General features: G+C 41.1%; 1 protein-coding gene across 5 annotated transcripts in view; it reads left to right on the top strand.

The window, feature by feature from the left end:
- The window catches only part of ELF1 (E74 like ETS transcription factor 1), an 88,364-nt gene that overhangs the window by 7,337 nt on the left and 53,786 nt on the right, over positions 1–27,241 (top strand). For 2 of the 5 annotated variants that reach the window (XM_085556488.1, XM_085556467.1), the window contains exon 1: positions 13,885–14,058. The exons of 2 other annotated variants lie outside the window; for them this stretch is intronic. The gene's annotated coding sequence lies outside the window, so the exon portion shown is untranslated. Of the gene's footprint in view, positions 1–13,884; positions 14,059–14,104; positions 14,247–27,241 lie in introns of those variants that run through there. One more of the 5 variants, XM_085556474.1, reaches the window with a different exon arrangement.

Here is a 27,241-nt window from a genome sequence, read left to right as displayed (position 1 = left end):
TGTTGTTTTTAAGGTCCACTGTTGATCAAGAGAATTACAGCAAATATGTTTGTTTTAAAGGAAGCTGAGGGTGGACTTTGTCACCTGTTTACTGAGGAGTTGACAAGGTTATGCCATCCTGTGTCATGGGATTTGGTATTTTTTTAAGATAAATGGCAAAGGAAGTGGTATTGTGGGTAGGAGGACAGCAACACTGGTCAGAAAAAGGGTGTGACAGTACTTAATGTTCACGTCCTGCCATAGGAACACTGGCTGATCCAACTTTGTCATTGTTGAATCCAACATCCAGTTATGTTGTGATAATAATGTGTTGTCTAAGGAACAATGAATCTCTAGAGCATAGTCCATAGCTGTGATGTCTGCTTGTCTTTTGCATCAGCCATCCCCCCACCCCTGGCAGCTGGTCACTCATCTTCTGCATGCATTTACTGCCCCTGACCTGCCAGCTGAAAATAGGAACCCTTCTGTTTCTGCCAAAATTATTTTGCTTAACTTACCTGGTTAAAACAATAGATTTATTTCCCTCAAATCGTACTGGGGAGCCTAGGTGGCAAAGCTGAGGCAGATTATGCTAACTGTGCTGAGAAACTGATGGGGGAAGGATTAAGGAAATCAGTGGTGTTTTAGTGGAGATATCGGAAATGAGATGTATCCACAGAATCTAGAACTGTAAACCTTTCTTCAACTTTGTGCTGGCAGACTTGTGCCAGCATTTTAACTTCTGTTTTCCTCTAGTAGACGGGAATTATGCCGACATGTAATTTTGTGCAGAGAATAGGTCCCCCAACACCTGCTTGCTTCCACTGAGATAGAGCTGAGCTCTTTTCTTGTGTGTTTGGATTTTCATGTGCTCTGTGCAGCTGTTTTTAACTGGATGCCTTTTCAAGTGAAACCTTCATCTTCATATAAAAAAAAAAACAACTCTAAGTTTTTTTTTTTTCAGGTTTTCATAGTTGACCTAATTTTGTGGGTTAATAGATTTGGTCTGAAGGATTTATAAAAAGATTACTAAGAATTTTTCAATTTCAGTTTTCAAATGTTAATATTATCATGTAGCAAAACTTGGCAACTATTACAGGTATAATATTTTAATTAATGAACAAACTGGTTTCTGATCATAAGTATACTACAGCCATGATTGTGAGAGACAGAAATACACTTTTATATTTTTCGCAAATGACCATTCCTGAATTTTTTCCAGGATGCAGCTATTATGTTAAATTGTTTTCATGTCCTTTAGATTAAGTATAACAGTATACTTCTATCGTTATTGTACTCTTTTGGGAGGGGAGGGGGTAATTGTATCATCGTGTACCTCATTTGCATTTGCAATAACTCTTAAAGTCTGATGTAGCTGCTTGCTTTGCCTCTGGATGTACATTTTGGGGCAGTCTAAAGCAGAGGTCAGATATAACAGATTTTCAGGACAGCATGTTTTCAGGATGTTGTTGGCATAAAAGGTCTTAATGTGTTTTCTGCAAGAAAACCATTATGTTAACCTTTGTAGATGTTGTGTTTTGTCCCTCTGAAATTAAAGCTGAATCATAAATGGGGGTTTGTAGTCTCTGTTTTATCGTTGTGTGTGACTAGCAGCTGAAAGGTCAAGTCACACATGAGACTGTCACTGTACAAGCCCTCCATTGTGTTTACCAGGTAGGTGGGGTTTTATCTTCTTTTCCCAAATCGTACAATTTCATGTTTTCCTGAAGGAAAAAAAAAGGTACTTTTAGAGAGAATGCCTTTCCAGTGGAGAATTACTGCAAATTACTTTACATACTTTGAGATTCAGACTAGGTTTCAGATCTCATGTCTTTGCCTCAATGCCTATCAAGAATATTACTTTTAAAAAATTTCTTTAATCCTCTAGGTCTCCTGGTTTCATACTTTCTGTGTTTCAGATTGACATCAAGACATGTAGCAACATTAAATGCAATTAGACACTGTAGTTTGTTGGAGTTTCTGGTTTGTGATGCAATGGATAACCATATCAACTCTCCCAATCTTTTATTTGGAATTGGAACATGTATGTTCAGATACAAGTTTCTTTTCAGTAGACGTTATTATCAAACTGAGTAGTAGTCTTGCTATAGGTGTTTCAATAGGCAAAAGTACTTGTGCAGGTGTCATTTAAGGGAGAACATGTGTAATTGTGGTTCTTTTGCATAGCACTGTGATCATGTTTGCAGGATGACTGCTTTTCAGCAGAACGACCTATCATAAATGGGAAGTATTAGGGAAACCACAGAATTTGGATACTGTGTTAAAGAAACTGGAGGACAGATGTTTAAAGGTGGCCTTATGAATGCTGTAACTGGTTCTTTTTTGTTTGTGTGCTCCCACTTTCTTACCTAGTTACATTTTCAAATCACAGCTTTCAGACTGAACAGGAGACAAGTAAAAATAAAATTCTGAAGGTTTTTGTTTTGTTTGTTTTTTCTGGAGAGGAATCCCTTTTTTGGGAGTACTTGTTTAATCTGCCAAGAAAGTATTACTTACCATCTCCAGATAAGCAGGGAGGAAATGACAATTGTATGTGGATTCTGACTGGAGCACGATCAGAGCTTGGATGGCTTAAAAGCAGATGTCTCCATACTTTTGCTCTGGAGTGCCACCACAATCAAATTTTGCTATCTTTATATACACATACAAAATGTATTTGAATGTTCATTTATATGCCTGAAGAATAGGGAATAGAGCTGGGAATAAAAGAAAATAAGGTAAAACTAATTAGAAAGGGAAGGAAGCAGAAAAAGCTTTCTCTTTCTAACTGTAAGAACATGAGCCAGGGAAATAAGACACAGAAGAAATTGAATAGTCCCACTGGTAAAGTTGTGATAATATAAATTCCTATTGAATAACTGGGAGCTAGATCAGTGTTGAGTTTAATTGTATATAGTGAGAAATTTACATCCCTCTCATCTAGCTGAGTGTGTGTGTATGTTTGTTTACTGAAGGATTTTTTGTGTTCTTTTTAACAGCAAAGTGTTACTTTTTGCTAAATGTGAGAAAAATGGACTCAAATCTGTACACTGCTACCAAATAACATTGAAGACCAATTACCTATAATTACAGCTTAAATTTCTTTCCCCTTGTCTCCTGAACATAGTAGTTCAGAGTAGTTCATAGAACATAGATGTAGTTTTGAGTAGATTAAGAGCATGAAGCATGGACAAGCAGTTTTTTCACCTAATTAATGATCAGATTTTCTAAGTGAATGGTAGCCATCAGTGATGCACCAGAGCTTTCCCTGTTGGATACGAGCAGGAGTTCAAAGTCAAGATCTTCCAATTCCTTTTAGTCTGGAATTACTTTGCTGTGCTTTACAAATGAGGAGGGAGGTACAGAAAGCCTCAGGTGGTTCTGTGGGGAATCAGGTGTGGTTGTTAGCCTGGGATTGGTGCCAGTGATCAAACCCGAGGGGAAAGTAATGGGGAAAGTGAGGCAATAAGGCCCCATCAGGGATGTGGATAAATAGAGTATGTGAATTAGCAGCCTGCCACCAGCTTTGTACTATCACAATAGCGTTATTTGTTCTATTTTTCCCCAGCGGATTTCAACTCTTTGCACTTTTTGTGTTTAGTGAAAGTGAAAATAAGTGGATGACAAGGAGATATCTTTTGGGGGTTTTGCTTTCATGGCTAGCAGAAATGTATTTCTGCTCTGCTTGGAGTCAGAGGGATAGTGTGGATGAACAGGTGTTCAAAGTCAGGTTGGGTGGGGCTTTAAGCAACCTGATCTACTGCAAGAAGTCCCTATTCACGATGAATAGGGTGGACTAGATGTTTTTGAAGGTCCCTTCCAACTCAAACTACTCTATGATTCTGTGATGTTGATGGCAGAGAGGAGCTTCGTAGTAAAACAAAATGTCAGTAGGCCTGTGGAGAAGGACTTGGCGGTTCTTGTGGATGAAAAGCTGGACATTAGCCAACTAGTGTGCTCTTGCAGCCCAGAAGGCTGATCACATCCTGGGCTGCAGCAAAATCAGCGTGGGCAGCAGGGTGAGGAGGTGATTCTTCATCTCTGGGAGATTCCAGCTGGAGTGTTGCATCAGCTCTGGCATCCTCAGAAAAAAAAAAGACATGGACCTGTTGGAACAGCTCCATAGGAGGGCCACAAAGATAATCAGGTGGCTGGAGCACCTCTCCAACAAAGTTAGGCTGGGAGAGCCTGGGAAAGAGAAGGCTCCAAGGAGACCTCATCATGACTTACAGAAAGGAGGGATCGGACTTTGTATGTCAGATAGTGACAAGAGGCAGTGATTTTAAACTAAAAGTAAGCCAACACAACTACTAAACTGTTATATGCTGTTTTCCCTGTTCCTCTGTTTTGCTTTGTCTGTGTGGATTAACAGCTTTTTTCTGCATTAACTCTTACCTGCAGATCCTCAGGTGAGGTCTTCAGCCTATTCACTTCTGACTGCAAGCATGAATTGTTCCCTGGGCATTGTACCTGTTGATTTGTACCCAAAGCGGGGTTCTTTCTCCTCTGTTTTTTCCCTGTATGATCTCTGGCTGCCATTTCACCGCAAAAATGCAAATCTGCATTTTCTGATGATGGAGGTAGCATTTTTCCTGTGTGATGAATTTTCCAATGCGTTGTATAATTTTGTTTCATAAATCCTGTACCTCTAAATCTGACTTTTTCTGGAATATTGCACAAATAATATACTTGGATAGCTTTGAACACATTCACTGGATAATGTCATATACTTGAGTAGAAAGGGGAAATTTAGTATGTTTTAGTATATTTAGGAAAATTTGTATATTTTCAGAAAATTAAGTAGAAATAATGCACTTAACACTGTTATAATCACCTGGAACCACAACCCTGAGATGATCTTCTGGGGAAGCAGCAGCCTGCTACATGCAAGTAAGGATTAGCAATAAAAAATTAAACAGTGCTTATTTAGGGTAGAGGAGTTCATTTTCTCATGAAAGAGAGTAGCAGGAAGTAAGCTGCTGCTAGCTTATGCAAAGCAGCAAGGGATCATATCATAAAACCAACAAGCCTGAGGATGAGAGAAATTAATGAAAAAAAAACCCAAAAAAGCAATTTTCTTTACTCTTTCTCCTTCATCAGTGAGATCATTGACTACTGTCTTAAAAAAGGTTGTTTTAATTATTGTTATTCTGAATATTAAAATTAAATTAGTTAGATGTTACTCTTCAATTACAGGAAGACTTCTGTGCTCTCAGTCACAAATGGTATATTTTTGTCTGTTATGCAAAGCTGGAAAACATTTCTAATGAGTCTTGCCAAAAATGGGAAACATTAAAAGGAAAAGTTCAAGAAATAAAATTAGTTACAGAGAAGCAATAGATGAAGCACTCTGAATTTAGGCTACTGTGCTAGAATGGTGAGCACACTTGTTCCTTGATGGTGAAGGGAGTTGAAATCACTCAATTCTAGTGGGTTGTTTTTCAGAGCACACATACATTTAAAGCTGATGGATCTTCAATAAATGCAGGACAAATGGATTATAAGTTTAAACATATATATTGAAATGCTAAAGAGACAAAATTAGACTGAAATAATAAATATAAATTATATATAGTACTTTGAATATAGCATTGAGAATACTAAATCTTTATGACAGTTATTTGGGGAGACTATTGAGCTGCTCCCTCTGACCTCTGTTAGTAGAAAGCAGGAAGAAAATCACATGTGGGAAACTGTGCCTGCTATAATGTCTTCTTGTTCTCTTAGCCTCTGCTTCCCGCTTTTGGTTTCAGGGCTCCCTAGACCACAGAACCAAGAAAGATGATTCCTGGGAGGCTTTTGAAAAACACATCATAGTAGCAGCAATTCTCTCTGCAGCTGAATCTCCATGCCTGTTTAGTATATGTCTGCCTGCTGTACCTTGTTTTTATGGGCAAGAGGTGATGGTTTGGTTTCTTGGACTGATCCACAGGATCTCAGTCCTACAGGATTTGCTGGTAGGACCGCTTGCCTGGGTGAAGATGAACATAGAGATGGATCAAAACTGTTGCTTTTTGTCTTGAAGTGTAGCTGACAGATAAAAATGTTGGCCTTCTAGCAGCCAGTTCCCCTTCCCAGCAGCACTGAGCTCCTCAATACCCCTCCTTTTTGTGTCCTGCAGTCTTTATTTTTTTCCCCTCTCTTCTCCATGATTTACGTATTCACCAATTGGTTAATGTAGCATGTATTTGGATAGGTAAGCCTGCTACTAAAAATATTATTTCCTGAACAAGCAAGTAACCAGGTTACATTTCTAGCTAACTGTTCTTTAATAGCCAGGTCTCAGCCTGAGTGAGTTGCAATGGAAAATTGATTCATTCACATGAGCCTACTTTTTTCATAATTTATTTTCTATCTCCTGCCTCTCCAAGTTACCACTTTTATCTTTCTCCATTAATTAGAGCAACTGGAACAGCAGTAATAAACACACTTTCCTTTCCTTTGTGTTCACATCCTGAGCAGTGCAGAAATACCCTGTTGAATTCTTGTAAGCATCTAAAATATTCATGGAACTCTCACTCAACATTTTTCTAAAAATTATGTTTATCTGGATTTCCTTTAATTCCATGAATTTGGTCTGCATCCATACAGGGAGTCAGTACAAGTGTGTGAAGTAGCCAATGTGGCCTGCATAAGGCAATGGGATTGGAAGGATAAAAGAAATTGGAATAGAAGTAAACATTTTTTCATCTGGCTGGAGCAGTAGAAAAACTTACAGCAACCAGCCTGACATGTGCATCTCTCGGGTGCTCTTTTTGTTATTGTCTAAAACATAAATGTGGATAAATAATTCCCTGGTACTTCTTTAAGACATCAGCAGTAATTTCCTGTAGTGCAGATGGTGTTCTGGGACTATGCAGGCTCCGAAACGTAACTCTCTGGTCTTTAAAAGAAAGTTAATTAAATAAAAAAAAAAAAAAAAAGTCAGCTGCAGAAGTGCAGTTTTGGGTCCAGAACTGTCTAAGGGCGGTGCCTAGCTGTTCTTCCTCAGGAGAGAGTTTGATGGGGAACATGGTGATCCCTCCCCCTCTGCTCTCACCCTGTAAAGAGGCCAAACAATAACAGCAATCCTGTAACTTTGGCATGTGTCTGTGCACTAGTGTCTGGGTATACCAAATACTTTTTCTGTGATTAATAGCATTCCTTGCATAGAGACTTCTGAAAATCTCAGCTTCATTCTTGATTTTTATATTGATAAGTACAGATGTTAAAAAATCCACTGTGAACACTGTTTTGAGGTTTTTTTTCTTCTTCCCAGTATGTGTTTATTATTCATGAATGTGTTGCAACACCCAGAAATATAATGAGTGACTCACAGAATGAGCAGAGGAAAAAAATACAGCTACAACTTTTTTTATCAGGATTCTTAGCCAACTACAAAGTGTTGCCACTTGAGAAACCACTGTTGGACTAGATAAAATTTGCCCAGTCCCTGGTTTTATGTTCCTTCTGGATGTATTTGCAACATAGTGTCACTTAGTTTATATTTCTGTTCATTCACATCCCCTTATTTTTTTTCTTTCTTGTGTCAGGGATTACAACATTTTCAAAAAGAAAAACTACAGAACATGTTTACAAACAGTTCTGGATTTTGTGTTTGTGAGTGTAAGAAAGGAAAATAGCAAAGGCCAAGTTTACCACTACTGGTGTAGTAACATCTCTAATGGTTTCAGATTAAGCTAGTATTCTTCAAAAACTATTTTTGCAAGTATTCCAGAGCAAATACAACCATCCTGTTAATGCAGCATAACTCTGAAGGAGTATAACAGTGGGGGATCTGAAACTTGTGGGATGATGCTGGGTGTGCTGTTCTATTTCAAGAATTAAAACTGGAAAGATTGGTTCTTATCCTTGAAAAGTCTAGACTTTTCTTTCATTCATATGTTTTTGAATTTTATCAGTGCTTATAAATTTTACTTCATATCTTGTACCTCCTTAGCTTTGTATCTTTCTTGCACAATAGTAGGAAATCTGTATTTGCTTAAAACCTTTGCGTGAAAATCTGTAGCGATAGATAGGCACTCTAATACTCATCTTTCAAAACAGCTGTACCAACAAGTGATCATTTCATTTGTAAAGTTAAGGATCTAGCATAATCTTACTGTAGTCAGGATTGTACCGATTTGTATTTTATTGAAGTATATTTTAAAGGAATTTTCAGGGCTAATACACATACTGTGTGAGAATTTCGAATAGAGACATGATATTACTATGCCCTTATTTGTTCTCTTAGGATATTCAATAATTCAGTAACAAAAATGAGTTCATTTTGGCTTTGTTGCAAGTATGTGGTATTGAGGTGTTCTGTATATAAAATAGTGTTGCCTTTACAATGCAAAGCTATATTTGGGCCTTAATTAGAATTATACTATTTTCTGCCTTGTTTCAGAAAAAAGTTGTGCCTTTTCAAACAGTAAGCTCTTCTAGATTAAAAAAAAAAAAAAAAAAAGTAAAACCAGATAGAGTTAGCTCTTTGTTGGTATAAAATGCATTCCTCTGTCCATTTCCTTCTGATTAGTTGCCTTGTTTCTTGTAGGGTGTGTGCTGGAACAGTTTCTGCAGATGGCATTCAAAGATGTAAGGAAAGCTGGCCTTTTTGTGGATCAATTTGGTGACTCTGAATGAAGAACTGCAAATTAGCAACTTAGAATTGAGTTGGATTTTAGGATGCCAATGCTTTAACTGTCTGTCTGAGTGTGCTTACCTATAGCATTAGGTGACGCATGACGATTTCTCATTTTTCTCCTGGGAAAACTCAGTAACTTTGTGTTGTATTTTGAAAATATTTACAGATCATGGTTTAACTCTTTTTGTTTAATGATTTTTGTGGGGTCTAAAGCTCACTGAGAGAAGTAGAATGGGGTATAAATTTTTCCTGTCTATTTTAGTTTATTTGCGTGACTTGCCTTTGAGCTGTGGGTTTACAAGCGTGACTTCTGTCACACCTACTGGCAGGGGTATTTATAGGATGTTAAATAACTTTCAGTGCACTTTCTGAAACAAACGAGCAAGAAGTGTGCAGAGGGAGGACAGAACAAGAGCTAGGCCAAGTCAGAAATCCATGGGTTAATCAGTACCTCTGTCCCGCCCCTCTGCCTTGTAGCATTCCCAAGTAATGGGTTTTTTGTTTTGCTTTGTTTTGGTTTTGGTTTTTATTTGGTGACTATTGTGCAATCATAGGGTGAAAAAATTACCTGAGTGCAGGCCCAGTGTAGTAGTTATTGTAGTAGTTATCTGTACTACCACAGAGGGAGGTCTAATGTCTTTGGCTGGCAGTGTTCATCACAGTCTGATCTAGTTGAAGAGCAGCCAGTGTTTCCCATCCTCCCCAGTCAGCTTTCTGCCATAGTAAGGCATTTAATAGGATCGGTGGGAAGCTTAACAGGTACCACATGGATCAGAACCAGTGCAAGGAGAGGATGGGAAGGGAAAAGTTTGGTTGGGGTTGGTAAAGAAGTGCCAGGGAGAAGTTGGAGCCTGTAATTTCTGGGTGAGACTGAATCAGAGATTGTCCTGTGTCAGAGCTGTATCTACTACCTCGATTTTTGCAGTTCTTTTCCTCCACAGCTTGCTTGAAAATAGAAAGGAGAACATACCCAGATTTTAAACCACTCTCAGAAATACTGAGAAATAATACTTCTCAAAAGCAGAGGCAAACCTATAACAAAAGGAGGAAGGAAGAAACTTGAAAGAGTGAGGAAAAATAAATTTTCCTAGAGGCTTGCCATTGCTGGGATGTGACCTAGGAATACCTTAGAGATGATCCAAGAAGAGTTTGTGCAAGGCTGTACAAGGTCAGGAGTTTGTAGCAGTGTGGGATGTTAGTGTACTGCTGGCAAAAGCAGCATCTTTGCCAAACCTGCCTTCAGTAGGAAACACTGGAGGCGCAGTTGGAAGGACAAAATGGACAAGGTTAAAGCTGCCTGGTGCTTGATTGTGAACCCATTTAATTTCACACACCTCTCTAGCCTTTCTTCTACCAAGGAATAATTTCTGGAGACTTCTGCTACCATAGACTTGAGAAACATTCCCTTGTGTATTTTGAATGATAATATTTACTATCTGAAGGATTCCAATTAGACACAGATGGCCAGGATACCTTCCCTCTCAATTTTTGAAAAATATAGTGGCCTTTGTATATGCACTTTGTTTACTACCACCTTTCTTTTCCAACAATTCAACTAAAATTCAGAAGATGGGCACAGTGTAACAGTAGACTGTATTTTCTCAAATTCATTGTGCTCTACTTTCACAGTGTGCACTAAAATATCACTGAACCATATCTTTAAATTGGAAATTAAGAACTGATAGCTGCATGGGCTGCTCTCCAGGTGTCATCCACATTTCTTCTCTGAGTTTCTTTTTTACTGAAATCTCTGAAAATGCAAGTTTGTAGACAACTGTACAACTTAAAATTTGTAGACAAATTTTAAGACAACTGTAGACAAACAGTTGTCTTAAAAATATTGTAAGTCTATTGCCTGAATTTGTGATGAAGTTTTTAAATAACACAATGATAGGAATTTTTCTGTGTCTGAAGTCCTAGCAGAGACTTCCTTTGGGCATAGGAGTAAGCTACTTTATAATCTCCTGATGCAATTTCTCCATGTGTAAATATTGAGGTCATTATGCATGTGGCAGCATTAGAAACCCACAACATTGTTAGCCTGTGTTGCATGTGGCATCTTCCCCCATGGGAGGTGCCAGCCCACAAACCCAAAGCACCAGGACAGTAATACAGGATACATATTTATTGGATTAAAATGTGATAGCACCACTACTAGTGTTTCTTGGTGTTGTACACAAGGAGAAAAGAAGGTGAAAGAGATTAGGTGTTAAGAGTTGGGTGGAAGCTGGTCCAAGTGTTGTCCTTCCATACACAGTGTCATGTTGGGTATATCCATTGCTTAGGTGTTCTTTGGGGCTTTGCTTGTGAATGGGATTGTTGGAATTTTCCTTCCCTTCCAGAGGCACTTGAGATGAACTATTTTGTAAAGCTTGAGATGCCAGGATACTACCAAAACAAATGCAAACCAGAAGCTTCTTAAATCAGATTTTTATCTCAACAGTGTTGAGACAGTTTGATGAAGCCCCAAGTCGGTATGAGGTGATTGTATGAGCCTGAGCTGGGAGCAGGGTGGTGGGATTTCGGGATTTCCTTTTGCAAGACTGGAAAGGAGTTAACTTTTCTTTTGGCTTGTTTTTATCAGACTAAATGGTATGTCTTTTAGGTGGGGCAGGATACCTTCAGAGCACATAGTTCTGGTGTGTCCTTGCATGGTTTCAGGCTGCCCCTTGTGCAGGAGAGCTGCTTTGTTCTGCTCCTGTGCCTCCTGGCAGCCCATCTCATCCCGCCCTTGTAGACCTGTAGCTTTCAAAGCCAGTTGTGAAGGAGGGAGGTGTTTATTAAAGCCGGGTGTGAAAAGAGAAGCAGCTTGCTTGGGTTTTCACTTGAGGCCGGCAGAAGTGAGAGTCACATCCAGGTCTCTGCCAGTCCAAGCCTGTTGGGCTACACTGCTCCCCTTGGAGCACATGATTCGGCATGTGTTTCTCTGGGAGTTGGGGCCAACAGCAATGCGAAAATTATATTGTGCATTATTTATTTATTTGTGCAGCCTTAACTTTCATGCTGGTGGGCTACACCCTCTGCTACGCTGTGTGACTACACAAATATTTGCTCTGGGAAACAGTGGGGGGAGTAGCTCAGTGCGAGGAATATGAGGCTGGGATGGAGTAGAGAGCTAAAGTTGTTTAAATTGGCTTAAGCTGTGCCATTGGTCAGTGTCTAGCTATGTCTTTTGGGCAAACGGTGATCTAAGTTTCATGGAAATACTCATCCCAGCAATGGGCAAGGTCACTTCTTCTTTAAGCCAAATTATAATTAGCAAGAAACCTGATACAGTTGCAGGGATGAACATCCACCTGCATTCTCTCTTGCTAAATAAGTTTACGTTTTACATATGCTTTTAAAGAAAATACTGCTTCCAGATTTAGATTAGAAATGGCAAAATGTTTGCATAGCTTGTGCTAATACATCACTATAAAATGATTTTTCAATTTAGTTGACTGCTTGGATAAGAACGTGTTGCTTCTTTCCTCTCTAAAACATAACTATTAGACTTTCTTTAATTATTAAAATGGTGCTCTCCCTGTGCCAATGTTTGGTTCCTTGTAACCGCTGTGCACCTGGGTCAGATTTCTTCCCTCCATGCCCCATGATTTACAAAGGGTTTTGCAGCACAAGAAACAAATGCTTTTAGATGTAAGTTGTTGGAGAGAAGGAATATACATCTGTTGTGAGAGGTGGAAAAATATATAGTAACTAAAATAATGACACTGTTTTCTCCTCATGGACTTTTTTCAACTGAGAAATACAAATGAAGACATATTTAGATAAAGAGCTGTAGTGAAGATATTTTAGTACTGACTTAATTGATTCTTTTAATCACTAAGTCACAAAAAGTGTGCTGGTGCTTCTTTTTTCAGATCTTTCACTAAAGCAGGCTGCAAAAATAGGATGATAAACTACATCTAATAAAGTCATACATGGGTAGCTACCCTTTAAACAATAAGCTGGGACCCAATTTTGCTTTTAAGTGCCATGCAGGTGTCATAAGGACTCAATTACTTGGAAGTAACCCCTAAATTTTTTTTTCTTGGTAATTAAACATAACCAGTAGTTGGATATATTCATGAAAATAAAACTATGAGTTTTATGCAGCGCAAAACTTGTGGGACTACTGGTTAATTATTACTGTGAGCGTTAATGACAGCTGTCCTGAAATATGTTTGAATTTATCTCAATGTGTTTGCTAGAAGTAGCTTCAGGTGTTTCTTACTCTCATCTTCTCTGCTCATTGCAAGGTTGCTCCTGCTGCTTGCTCTCTTCCCAGCTCCTTGCCCTGCCATTACACCCTCTGGTGGCTTGGGTCCCTGTGCCACGCCTTCTCTTATGGCCAATGCACTGCTCTGGACTCTGCCTTTCTGGGAATTTGTGGAAAACCAGTGCACATGCCAGCCTGCAAACAGAGCATAAGCTTACCCTTCCTACAGAAGCAAGGTGGGAGTAACTCTGTCCTCACCATCTGCACCATGTTTTTAAAATTACACTTCTGTCAGGCTTTTCAGCATGCCTTATGCGATTGTAGAGCCCATCCCAAGCACCTACACCGCTGAGGGCTAGGTGGCTTTCAGCGTGTTGTTTATTATGCACGAGGCTTTGTTTAAAGAACAATGAAGAGTGTATCAGAAATTTACAGGGAATCCCAGAAACCGTGGGTCCGGCATTGACTGTCAGTCTGTGTTCCATTTGATACTGCACTTTAACTTAATTTCCCCAAGCATTTTGGCCCTCTAAAGTTTCACTCCTTTTCAGGAGTTAACCAGTTTGGTGTGAGCAAGATGATATTGGTTGAAAAGATGAGATGTTCCACAGAAACGTGTTTTGTTCATTTAATTTAGGATAAGAGAAAACACTCATTTAGGATAAGTCTTAAACCGTGCCAAGGGAGGTTTAGGGTGGACATTAGGAAGAAATTAATCACAGAAAGGGTGGCTAGAAGTTAGAATGGGCTGCCTAAGGAGGTGACAGGAGTCACCGTCCCTGGAGGTGGCACTTGGTGCCGTGGTCTAGTTGACAGGCGGGTTTTTGGTCATAGGTAAGACACGATGATCTCAGAGGTCTTTTCCAACCTAATTGCCTCTGAATTATTACTCATGGAGAGGAGCGGGGTGGGATGTTTCGCAAGGAGCGGGTGCCGGGAGCGCGGCGGGGCGGCGCGGCGCGGGTCGGGTCGGGCGCTCTCCGCGCACGAAGGAGCCGGGCCGAGCGGAGCCCGGGCGGCTCACGAGGCCGCCGCCGGCGCGCCCCCCGCGCCCCGCCGCCACCTGCGGGCCGGGCCCGGCGGAGCGCCGGCCGCCGCCCCGGGGCGTGTCGTGTCGTTCCGAGCCGAGCCGCCCGGCCCCGCGGTGAGTCACCGTCCGGGGCCCGGGCACCACTTCCCCCTCTCGACAGGAGCCATTTTAGCTGCACGGCGCTGCGGGGAGGCCGGGGCGGCGCCGCGGGCCCGCGGCCGGGCGGTACGTGCTGCCCGGGGGGCGAGCGCCGGGCGGGCGGGCCGGGGACGCGGCGCTGCGGGCGGCGGCTGCGCTGCCTCGACGTGCGGCCGCGCTGGGGCAGCGCTCCGCGGCCGTCGGGAGAAACTGCGGGGAAGAGGGAACTTCTGGAAAAGCGCAGCAGCAGGGAAAAGCGAAATATAAATTACGCCGTGAGTAAAGGGACGGCTCGGGGCAGCAGCGCCGGGAGCTGCCTGAAGCTGTGCCTGTTGCTGCGGGCAAAGGGCACCGCGGCTGTGCCGCTCTGAGCAGCGCGCTGCACAATGTGACAGCTGACTTGTAATTCTGCTGCGTTTTGTACTTTTGTCTCCTTCTAAGCGTGCGCGGGTGCCAGGCTGGCTGCCGGTCGGAGCCCTCCAGCCGCTGCTCAGCGGGCTGTAAAATACACGTATTTTATCTATTCTGAAGCTGCGTGTGCCTGGACTCGGCTAGCATGGAGCAGAGCGCGGTCCAGAGCGATTCGGGCGAAATTGGCCATCAGCACTGCGGCTTTGAACACCTTCGTTCCACCGCTGTTCGCCCGGTGTGGTCCGTGGTGACTTTAAAATGGCAGATTTAAAATATAATTTCGAAGACAAATCATTCGCTGCGCCCTTAAATTGAAGTTCTCTTTCTGCCGAAACAGAGCCATTAGCGGCAGCCGCCACGGTATCGTTTCAAAATAGAAGGAGTTGAGTTGTTATGCGGGCAGGTACAAACCTTTTCCTGAAAATTATTTTAAAAAATGGAAGTTATGGTGATGCTGCACAAGGCAGACCAATTAGAAAATAGGCTTAGTGGTAGCTGTAATGGGAGAAGAAAATCTTGGAGGTAATTGTGGTGCGTCAAATTGCTTCTTAAACTTTCAGTGGATGAAAACCACCGTGATTCTCCTAATTATGTACTTCTGAACTTTAGCAAAGTTTTTGAAGAAGAATCTGTTTCCACCTTTGTTGAACGAAAATGTTCTTTAGAAATTTTGTCTCAGTCTATAACTTTGGATCCTACATTTCTATTTGTCACTTGAGAAATAAAATTTGATATCTTCTTACTGAAAATTAAATGACAGTGCACTTGAGCTGTTGTGCACAGGGGAATACTTTCCAGGTTCATTTACTGTCTAGAGCCTGTATCTGAGAGGTATAATGGAGTCTTGCTTAGTACTGTGATTAGTTGCAGGGGAGGGAGAGGGAGGCAACCATTAAGTAAATGGTCGTGTTTTGGGTGAGGCTGTTTCTTGTCTTCAGCCTTCCGAGTGTTCAGACAGATCTTCCTTCGGCATTTTACACGACAATGTGTTTTCACTATATTTTCATTTTACATTTTGCTTTTTTTTCTTTCCAAAAGCAACAAGTTTTGCAAGTGTTCCGGGGATTTATCTGGTGCATTGTTACATGTTGAAAAATCACAGATAAAATTACAAAGGAACAACTTGGAAAAAAAAGTGTTTCTAATAGAAGTTTCTTCTATATATTTGCATCTTTCCTTTTATCATCACGACTTTTATTTTCAGATCCTAGGCCTCTCTGCTTGCAAGTGGTACAACATGACCCTCCCTTTCTTTATCTCTTTTCTCCCCTCCTTTCTTTTACACCAGACCCTGTTGAGACCTCCAGCCCTAAAAACTTGAGGTTTTAAATTTTTCTTTTTAAGTCATCTCCCAAGCTGCAGCTGCTTATCTTGGAAAGAAGGCTTTTTGTGTTCTAAAGGGTAAGTGTCTGCTGCTACTTTCTCTTGATCAGGGCTTCACAGAGGAGCAGTTTTCCTTTGAAGGCAAAAGCTGCCATGTTCATTCTCTCTTGCTGCTATACAAGAACTTTGCCAGGCCAATGGATGCATCTGTGGTACAGTGGTGGAGCTAGGAAAATGTCATTTGAAAGTCCTCCCAAGACCCAAGACTTGCAGGTGACAGTTTAGACAGATCTAGAAGGCAGAGAAATGGATTAGAAGATAAGAAGATAGAGAGAAATGGTGTTAGTTTTTGTGTAGCTGAAGCCCGCGTTTGTCTTTAAAAAAAAATAATTTCCACCTTTCTCCCCACACACCCCCAAGGCAGGGATCTTTCAGTTTGGATTGTTTGTGATTGTTGAGAGAGCCATGGGAGTGGTGCCATCAGATGCCAGTTAGCTTGAACATTATTTCCAGATCCCTGCCTTTACAGGAGTGTTGGTTATCTAATGTGCTCTTTTCTCATCTGTTGAATATTAGAATTGTCAAGTCCATGGTCTTGGTCCTCAAATGAGAAGAGAAAAAGAGATAGACATCCAGATTTGAATAATGTTGTTGGCCTGGTATAGCCTGATGTTTAAGGATTGCTGAAAACTTGTACTTTGGTTGTGTTTGTTACTTTTTAGACTCTTGATGTATGAAGAAAGCCGAATACATGAGGTGTATTTCAGCACAGCTGTATTTAAGGGAGGAACTGTGGCAGGACAGTGCTCAGTGAGCTGATAGAAAAGAAAGAAAAATTGAGGATTTTCTTTTGTGTCAGAGGAGAAGCTGTGATCTCCAAAACAGCTTTCTCTTCTTGCAGTTGTTAGCAAAAATTTCTCAGCTTTTGCTTGCAGATTTTGTTGTTTTCACTGACAGTTTTGGTAACTCACTGGAGTTTTGTTGGGTATGCGAGAAGGAGCAAGGACTTTCCTCACCACAGTGATTCAGCACAGGAGTGGCAGGAGGTGGGGTTCACCTTTCCAGCCTTGGTTACAGTCTGCACAATAAGCTCTGAAACTTTGCTACTATATGCCAGTGATTTATGGTGCTTATAATTTTAATGCCACTGACATGTTTTAGAGATTATTTGCATTCTTAAATCTTGCTTTTTAAAATCTTACCTAAGTGTTTCTTCAGAGATAAAGTAATTGACAGAAACTATACCTACTGGAATTTTAAGTCTTTTCTTATCAAAAGTCTGCAGCAGCCATGTGAAAGGCTCTGGACATTTTCACTTTTGTGACCAGAACTGGCCAATCTATGTAGAGGTAAAAGCTTATTTATTCTTCAATATAAGCCTGTCCTTCAGTAAAGCTTCCCACTGTGTGGGAATTGCTGAGAAGATCCAAATGGCTAGGGACCAAAGATTATGCATTCTTACCTTGGTGTGCTTTAGGCCTTACCTGTCAGCCATCTTCACTGTTGAATCAGAGGGTCGGAGCTCAGGTCGTTTATTTGTTCTTAAAGAGATCACTCCCCTTGTGTTGTGTGTGAGTTTGTACTACGTTCAATCAGGCTTCTATGTGAAACTGATAGTAGTTTTGTTAGCCTGGAAAGAACCTCCAGTTCCTAAATTTGCATGTAAAAATTATTTCTCTCTGTATTGGGGGAAAAGATATTATGGTTAGGATCATTTGCTAGGACTAGGAATGCTAAGTGCATAGGTTGGAAACTGTGGGAAAGAGTAGCTTTGGAATGGATTGGATGTCACTGTCTTCATCTATAATTAGACATTTTAGTCTATTTCTAGAGCACCCTATATTTAAGTCATCATCAACATTTCTGTGTGAATTTACCAAATACATTTTTTGTTTTGAGGAGAATGTTCTGCGATTCTTGAATGTTGCCGTTAGCGTACTAACGGTTTCATCACTTCACTTGTGAGCTCCTTCCTCATTTCCTTCACCTTCTTGCATGGTAGTGGTTTGACTTCTAAAGTCGGCTCAGTATAAATGTCATGCTGCACAGCTCTTGAGTTTCTGTGTTGGAAGGAAGGGGTGAGCTTGGGTGATTCAAATTTTTGTCTGCTCTTGAGAAAAAGAACATTTTTACTTATTGTGGCTTCGTAGACTGTTTTGTCATGCTGTATGTTTCTCTAGAGTTACTAGAGTTCTTCATGAGATCCTTTGACAGAGTGAATAAAGCTGACAGATTAGAACAAAACTACCTTGCTCTTCTGAGCTTTGTATCAAGTCATTTCGCCTGTTCTCCAGTTTACAGTTATCTTGGTGTTTATTCAGTTTTAAGTTGCAGCTAGGGAAAGAAGCAGCAAAATATGATTGTGAAACTACAGCTACAATTTGTGATACTCAGTGCTGACCACTGAGAGAAAATTAATGTTTAACTTGCCTTTCCAACCAGACTCAATTTCAAGTTAAAAGCAAGTTGACAAGAATACTGTCAGTTTCCTCCTCTTTGTGCCTGCTACATGTGCTGCTGCCCTACATAATTTTGGAACTAGCAAGAATAGTTTCCCAAGGATGTGATGACATGGTTTGTTTTTAGAGGAGGCTGTCTTTCCAACCAGAAGATGACCCTCTTAGGAAGAGCTTTCATGAAGACCGTGTCTTGAAGGCACCAGGGCTTGCACATTGTCTGCCGATGACAGAATTTGCCTGGCATTGTCCTCGGAGGTGGTGGTTACATTATTCACTCTTGTCCTCTTGATGCATTTTCTGTTTTGTGCTTTCACTCCGCCATCTCCAGAGCCTCTCTAAACTATTTACTTTCTGTAGCTATGCAAGCTTTGTCCCGATGCCTGTAAATTAAGCATGCAAACAAGAGTATTAGCTATCAAGAAAATAATTGTGAAGCTTACGGGCCACGGAGGGCAAAGGGTTGCAAACTGCACACATTGCAAGAATTCACTTCCCTGTCTCACAGTGCCTCCAAACCAGCTTGTTGAGAGCTCTGTGAGCCCAGCAAAGGGCTCTAGGTACTCTTGGTGGTGAGCTATTGAGAGGCCATCCTGTTGGTTCGGTTTTTTAAAAGGCCACTAATGTTATTACAAAAAGAGAAAAGAAGGAACTGTAGAGAGGAAGTGTCTATTTGGGGACCTTTTTTCTGTACAGAAAAAAGATGGTTTAGTCATATGAATGAAAATGAAACTTTCTGTGTTGAAAAACAGTCCGAAGTTTGCTGAGGATGGCTTGCAGCATTTTTAAAAGTGCTGGTCCTCTTCGGTGAAAAAAGTGCATTTTTTTAGTATCAGTTCAAAGCAACAATGAAATAAGTTGCTTTTGAAACAACTAAGTGAAACACAGTTTTAATTTGTCTGAACAGGCTGTAAGCTGAACAACCTGATTTGGTTTGGTTGACGATATCCCTGCTCACCGTAGGGGGGTGGACTAGATGACCTTTAAAGGTCCCTTCTCACGACAACTATTCTATGATTATTACACAGAAACCATTAATTTGGACCAATTAAATATGGACTATGAAGGAATTTCCGGAGGAAAAAAGCAGCAAGAAAGTTACCTTTGACAGAATACTTTCCTATCTGGGCACTTCTGATACACATATATCTGATTATGAATGCTTGATGTAATGTGACATTCTACCATTTGTTTTTATAAAGACCTAATTGTCTTTTAATATGGTCCCTCAAATGATATGTATTAAATCTTGTTTCAGTGGTACTGGAGTAGAAATAATTCTCAACTGTAAGAAATATGAAAAACTTTTGCCACACTACAAGATAAGAGCTTGGACTTACAAATGTTTTTTTTTTAATTGTAACAGGGGTATTTGCAGAAAAGTTTTAATACTTTTGAAGCAATGTAGCTGGAAGGGTATATTTTGTGTCTAGATTCTGATGTTGATAGTGTTTAAAGTGTCTCTTATGGGTGCCATGTGTTCATGTGGCTTCAGAAACATTTTGTTAATTTGTATTTTTAGACTTCATAAATAGAAAAGCTGTGATGGCAATTATTGGTCTATGATGACATGAAATTATGCATTTGATGGGGGAGACAGTAGCAGTTATTACTTGCAAAGAGCTAGCTGGGTAAAATCCCACTGCCTTGAGGAGACCCAGGACTACTGATGCATGCATGTTGCACAGATGCAACATGTCAGTAAAAAAAGGAAAGAGAAAAAAAATCAATGTGAAGTTTGGTGGGTTCATTTTTGCTGCCTTAAATGAGGATCTCTAGGTGGGGTGAAACCTCTACTGTGAGGAGAAAGTAGTTGAGGAGAAAGTAGTTTCTTTCTGACAGAGACTGCCTTCAGAGAACCTGTTACACAGTCTGTCATGAGCAAGCCTCGTATTTATTAATTAGGTGGGAGAATAATGCTAGTGCCTTGACACTGGCTCCTGTTTTTTCACACATCATGTGCTTACAGAGCTTAGGTGCACACTGAAGGTTCTTCAGCCTCACACATCTGCTTTTTCACTCATAAGTGAAGGCAGCATGTGTAACTTCCCTGCTGGCTTGGTGGCACATCCCATTAAGCCCGTGTAGCAGCGGTTTGCGTGGATGTGCCCTGGAGCACAGGAGGGAGGTTTGGGCTAAGCAAGTTTTACTCGGATAGTGAATTCTCCTGGAGGTGATGGGTTGTAAATCCTTAAACAGCTCATTTAGCATCTGCCCAGGCCCTTAGCTTGCCCTTAGGTAAGACTCGGCAGTAAAGCTGTATTAGTTGAAGTAAAGATGCAGTTTAAACTCTAGACCGATGCTTTTGTGAGCATGTGAACCTGCACCAATCTAATTTGATTTAAAACGTGCCTTTAGCAAAACAGTCAGAGGTGGGCATGGTCATTCCTGGGTGTTTCCTTGGCAGGAGCACTCATCCAGCTGCTTGAGGACTGCCATCCTCATTTTTTCTCACTGACAGCATAGATTATTTCCTAGTGCTTTATTGCCTTCCCCTCCTATCCGCAGTCCAGGCTGTTTGCGAGAGCAACCTTTTCCTTATCTGGTTCAGCCAAGATGAGCCAAGTTGGCAAGTCAGATGTCGATGCCACAGAAGTTGTTGGGCTGGTTGACTGAACCAGGTCAGGGATTGATTTCAGAGCGGTGGAGCTGTGGAGTTTGTAAGAGCTGGGATTGAGCAACATGGGGAAGGACAAAGTAGGAGAGTTGTCCTTGGAAATGGACCACATTTCATGGCCAGTGCTTCAGCAAAGTGATGCTTAAAATGATTGACTTAAGTCTCTTCTGCATGTCACATCAAAGCTTGTTTTCCAGTGCATTATCTGAACACCACAGCTGGATGCTTCTGATTGAGAAGAATGTGTTAACTAATAAATTAAGTATTGCCCGAAGTTATATAAAGGCATAAGTCTTGATAATGTAAAATGGGAGGAAAAGGTGTTTGCTTGTTAACTTGAGATCATGTATAAATAAAAGCTTTTGTTGAAGGCAGAAGCTTGGGCTTTGTTCTTTTTACTTCTGTGAGAAGAAGGGGAAGGAAATGCAGGGATGAGAACTGCATTGCTGCAGTTTTGAAAGAATGTTAACTTGTTGCTTTGTTTAAAAATATTTTAGTTATTCCTGTCTGCTAAATCAGGTTATTGAAATGAAATTATGACCTTTGCTTTGAGCCTGAAACAATCCAGAGGGAAAGCAGGTGTTCAAGAAGATTAAACCTCTTACCTCAGCTAAGAAGTGTTCTGGTAGGGTTGAGGTTCTAAGTGTACCATATTTTTGCTGAGACTAAAAATGTAAGAATGAGGAAGAATTTTAGAAGTTGATTATGGTCAGTTGCCAAGAGCAATGCCATGATAAATTATTAACTCATTGCACTGTACTGCCTTGTAGTGCAAACAGAATAGCTGGTTATTGTGCTCTGCTCGGTAAGTCAACACTGTAAAAAATTCCTCAGTTATCTGGAAAATGTCTTCCTTGGAGTGTTTATTAAAGGGATATGGTAGAATCAAAAATCATGTTCCTCTCTGCTGAAGCTGGTTAAAACCATGGAGACAGTTTCTTTCTTTCTGTCTGGGGAGCCTGGTCAGCGGTTGTCAGTCAGCTCAGTTTCGCTTTTGCTCCTCTCCTCTCATGCTGCTTTGGTGAGGTGTGGTCCCTCCTACCTTTCCAAAAAACACACCAGAGCCAGGCAGTTGGGCTGTTAGGTGCAGAGACATGAGGCAAGTTGACTCATAGCCGCTCTGCTGGAAAAGCCATTCTGTGGAGACCACTCCTCTTGTGTTTGCTGTAACTGAGTCAGAAGAACAAATGCAGGAGCATGTGGGTGCCTTCCTGATGCCGTGCAGCAGCAATCTCGTGGAGAAAATTTTCAGTCTTTTAAGAATTAAGTAATGCTGATTTTTGTTTTGCTTTTATAAATGTAAATACCTCAACATTTACCTTTGCATTTTTGCTTCAACTATACAGAGCTTGGAAACTTAGATGATTTTAAGGTGCCTCAAAATAATTTATAAAGGAATGTTCCCCTCCCCCTCTTATATTAGCCCTATGCTTCTTACATTAAATTTCTAAGTTAATAATCTATAATTAATATAATAGATATGAATTTGCATGTAAATACTACTTTTTGTGTTTGTTATGCTTGGAGCTAGTACCATAGTAATACAACATAAAATAAATATGTATGAGAATTTTGAAATGTTTGCTGTGTTAAAATCTGTTGTTCTCTAGCAGGACACAGATGAACTTTCAGGGTTAAAAAGAATATCCAGCTAGAGAGCAAACCATTTCTGGACCAGTGTCAGCATCTGCCACCCCAGTTTTCTTAGGAAAACACTGAATCCTGCCAGTACATGTTGCAAGATATGACCAATGTGACTTACGACTAAGAAGCAAATCTGCAAAATGCTGTTGGCTACATAGTATTGTTGGAATCTGAGATGGAAAATACTTTTTTTTTTTCAGTTCTTCTTTTGCCAATCCAGCAAAATTTAGTAAGGTTCAGTTCATGCTGCAAGGCTTTTTTGTTCAGAAAGGCTTTTGAGCAACTATTGCTTTTTGTATCTTTCTTTTTTTTTTTTTAAATTTGTTGGCTGCTTGGGATTACTTGAGTACTTGTTAAGGGTGGGATATGTGTCTTAAGTGGATGTCAGAAATGTTGCTGAAGCAAACGTTCTCTTAGTGTCTGATGGGTACTAATTTAGGACTTTCATTCTGATTTCCAGGGCATGAAGTGGTCAAGCATTCAGTGACATGGAGTGATGTAGTCTTGTCTTTTGAGACAGGAGACACCTGTGGTTCAGTGGAATAACCTAGGTGGTCACAGAACTCATGTGGGAGCTCATGAAAGCCAGGGACAATATATGCTGTATCAGAGGAACCTAACTGAGGAATGTTTTTAAGTTAGAAATGAGGAGAATTTGGACGCTGTTCTTTTTCAGCAAATTGCAAACCTCTGACTTTGAGGTGGCTGTTCTACTAAGAATGCCAGTCACCAAATGAAGGCATTTTTATTCTGAACTGTTTTGGGGTGGAGACAGAGACCATGTGAGAATAGAGCACCTTGGTTCCGTGAAGGGTAAAATGTGTCAGATACTCCTTGAAATCCAGTGAAGATGTGTACTACTTTTAGGTTTATGCAGAAAATTCTCCTAGACTACAGCAATACGTGATAGTGTTGAATCAATTAAGTATCTACTGGCTGATATATTTCCCAACTTAATTACATGACTGACATTTCTTCTGTTGCTTTAATTGGGAACCCTGCAGATAAAAGCACAAAATTGGTTTTCCTTCATTTTATATCACCAGTTGGTCATTGATGGAGAATGGATATGAGGCCATCTTAATAATTTCTCATCCTGCCTCAAAATACAGTTTTTAGGCCGACTAAGGAAATTATGTTTTCTGACAGATGATATTATGGGGAAATCTAAGACTGAACAGAGGACAAATCAAAGACTTACAGAGGAGCTGGGTATAGCATATTGCTTCACATACAGATACTATAGAAGTTATAGCTGTGCTGGAGTTTCTGCTTTTCACTGAAAAGTTGTGCTTTGTCTAGCAGTTGGTTTTTGTGCTTACCACATGGGTACCAAATGCTTCTTCAGGGTTTCAATTTTGCAGTAGATGAATAGGTGTGTTACTCTAGGTATTAGTGTTGGAAAAGCCTTGTAGATCATTCATTAACTTGTCCCCATTTCTAGGACAGGGTGGTCGTAGAAAAGGCTGGTAGTGTCTTTGGCGATGGGTTTTTTCCCACCAGTTGTAGTTCACATCTAAAGATCTCACCTACCAAGTAAAGTAACTTGGTTTCTTGGTGGTGTACAAGCCTGGCTGAGAAGACCAGACTCAAACCCTCCACAACTGGCCTGCCTGGTGTCCTGGGCCCTGATAGATGAGAACATGCCACCAGTGTTTTGTACACTGCTTCGGGGCCTTCTGGGGCCACATTTCAATACGCTTGACCTGTTCGCTTCTTTTTCCATCCGTCTGGCTGGCTTTCTGCATGTGTGCCTAATTTACTCCCTTTTTCTCTGTTCTGTTTCTTCAGAAGGTGTCCCAGAGTCTGTGCTCCCGACGGGCGGCCGTGGCCCGCGCAGGGGACGGAGGTGGCAGCGCGGGCGGGAAGCGCTGGCGGCTGGGCGCGGGTATCTCGGCGGCGCTTCCTGTCGTTAAACCACGAGCAGGGAGCAGATGCGCCAGAGACGGCAACGCCACCCGCCCCAGGCAGCCATTGTGCAACCACTGTCTCCCCAGCGCCATGCTCTGCGCCCGTGCGCTTGCGGCCTTCTCGTCCCTCCCAGCCCCTTCTTTAGGCACCTGAGAGTAAAGGTCAAGGCTTATTTAGTTCAACAGAAAACAGGACTTGAACTCCTGAAGCATGAATTGTAAGAGAGTAACCGTGGGAGTTATCCTGACACAGCGACAGCTGAGGTCCAGTGTTTCGTTTTCCACAGCTACCAGTGTGGGAGTTTTTAAATGCATCTGAGAAATGAGCAGGTTGGGCCTCAAGTTGTGCAATTTCATGAATATCTTTCTGGGCAGGTGTTTGCCACGTCACCTGACCAGTTTTTATTGTAAAATCTATGATCTTTGGAGCATTTCTTTCTTTTTAATTATTAAGTTTTTCATTTCAATAAACTTGTGGTTTTGAGACAGCTCTGGCTTTCAGTGAAACACTTTTTAGAAGTGCACAGAAAAAGCACATAAAAACTTCTATTGGAAACGGTGTAATTTTTTAATGTAGGTTGCATGATTTCTAAAGATATGTATCTTATTGGAACATAATTAATTTACTGAAACTAGAACTCTAGTATCTACCCCAGCATCAGATTTTAGAGAACCAAGTACTCTGCACATCAAAATTATTTTAGAACTGAAACTGTGCATGCATCAGCCTTTGACAGCATAGCTCCCAGAATATTGGGTTTTTTTCCTTAAACTGTATGTTTGTTGAGTAACCAGCATTGAGTAGGGATATCTTTGCCATGTGATAAAATGATTCTGTATTATATGCTCTTTAAAATAGGTGTTCTCAGCCTGAGGGTCACATTCCTCAGAGTTGAAATGTTGTAGGGGCAGTGAGATTGGATGGGTAAGGAGTTTGGAGATTTTTTGTTGCTATTTGTTCAGGTTTTTTCGTCCTGCCTTGTACTTGGCTATGGGGTGCTCTGCGTGGCAGCCCGCAAGAGAGGTTTCGCGTACACAGGAGAGCTGCACTCGCAGGCAGGCACCGCTCTGAGCTCCTGGTCCCCTGGGTGTCTGCAGGGCCAGGAGCCAGCACCACAAGGGCAAAACTCGGCACTTCGCCTCTGTGAAAGGCACCAGCTCTCACCATGCTAGCATAGCTGCGCTGCAAGCCTTTCACAGTGACAGGATGATTCTGCTGGCCTTTCTCCCTTTCAGGTTTTGAGCACAGTTCTCAGTACTGTCATGTTTGAGAAATTAAAGATACAAACAGGGCACAACCCCTGAGGTAAACACATAGTAAAACTTCCACAAAACTGCTTGAGGTGTATGGCATCTTGTAAAAAATCGTAGATTTGGGGGGTTTTACCCACCTCCACACAATTCTGATATTATTTCATTGAGTCTATGGCCCCAGTAAACGACTGAGACTTCACAGAAGCAGATGAAATGTTAGACAACAGAAATGAAAAAAAGAAAGTAGGGTGGAGGATAAATTAAAGGATGGATTAGAAACTATGTAAAGCAGCCTGTCTCTGCATTACCTTGTTTATTGTACTACTTAATCTTCCATCTACCACTCAGCTTTCCCTTGTGTTTTCTTATTTTGCTTCTTTTTGGGGGGCTTTTTTTTGTTTGTTTGGTGTTTTTTTTAGTTCTTTATTGTGGGGTGTTTTTTATAGCTTTTTGTTTGTTTCATTGGGTTTTTTTTTTTTTTTATTTATTTGGGTTTTGTTTGTTTTTATTTTTTTTTCCTTTATTTTTTCCCTCTGGGTTGAATGTTGTACTGGGAGAGGAAAGGGTAGATTAGAAGTGATACACAAAAAACATTCTGCCTCTGGTTCCTATGATAATTTGTGGGTTTTCATAACAGAGATGATGTCTGCTGAGGAGCTTCTTGCGTGATGAGGCTGTGGTGCTGCAAGAAAAGCTGGAATGTTTATTTTCCCAGAGACCTAAATGAAAATTGTCAGTGGGCTAGAACAGCTATCCTGTAAAGAAAGTCTAAGAGTTACTCACCCCAGAAAAGAGAAGATTCCAGAGAGATCTTGTTGCAGCCTTTCAGTGTATAGATGCGACTTACAAGAAGGATAGAGACTTTTTACCAGGTCCCTGTAGTGCCAGGAAAAGGGGAAATGGTTTTTGACTGAAAGAGCATAGATTTAGATTGGACATAAGGAAGACATTTTTGACAATGAGGATGGAGAGGCACTGGTACAGGTTGCTCAGAGACGTTGTGGATGCCCTATCCCTGGAAGTGCTCAAGCTTAGGTTGGGTGACACTGTGAGCAATGCGATCTAGTGACAGATGTCCCTGCTTCTGGCACTGGGGTTGGACTTCAGTGATCTTCAAAGGTCCTTTCCAATCCAAACCATATTTTGGTTCTCTGCACTGGGGCCTGCATCAATTCCTGAAAATTTAGAGAAGTCAGATGTCACCTGAAGAAGGATCTTTCATCTTCAGGAGATGCAACCTACCTTTGTTCCCATTCATTATATGGAAAACGTAGAACAATCTTAGTGTTTTCTTATGGAAGCATTAGAGGTTCTCAGAATGAAGGAAAGGTAGAAACAATCTTATCCTTGTGGGTTAAAGCGGGGAAAAGCTGCTGTAGGAGAAATATGTCTCCTCAGTTCCCCTTCTGTGTATGACACTGTAAGGGTTTCTCTTTTGGGGAGCATGAGCGGACTTGTGCAGTCACCCCATTCAGGCAATGCCTGAGAGAGGGGGGCAGGTGCATGCTGAAATATCTATATTACTCACTCTGCAGAGCCGAGGGGAGGTAGAAAGAGGTCTCCAGGTTTGTGAGCCACTGGCTGCGTTGAGACTGTGCTGCTTCCTTTTGCAGAATGGGACCAAGTTGGGCACACAACGCAACACAAGGTGATAG

This window comes from Lonchura striata, chromosome 1, assembly GCF_050655825.1.
Source record: "Lonchura striata isolate lonStrDom1 chromosome 1, ASM5065582v1, whole genome shotgun sequence".
Classification (NCBI taxonomy): domain Eukaryota; kingdom Metazoa; phylum Chordata; class Aves; order Passeriformes; family Estrildidae; genus Lonchura; species Lonchura striata.
The sequence above is the reverse complement of the archived record's forward strand: the minus strand, read 5'-3'. Positions and strand labels throughout refer to the sequence as shown.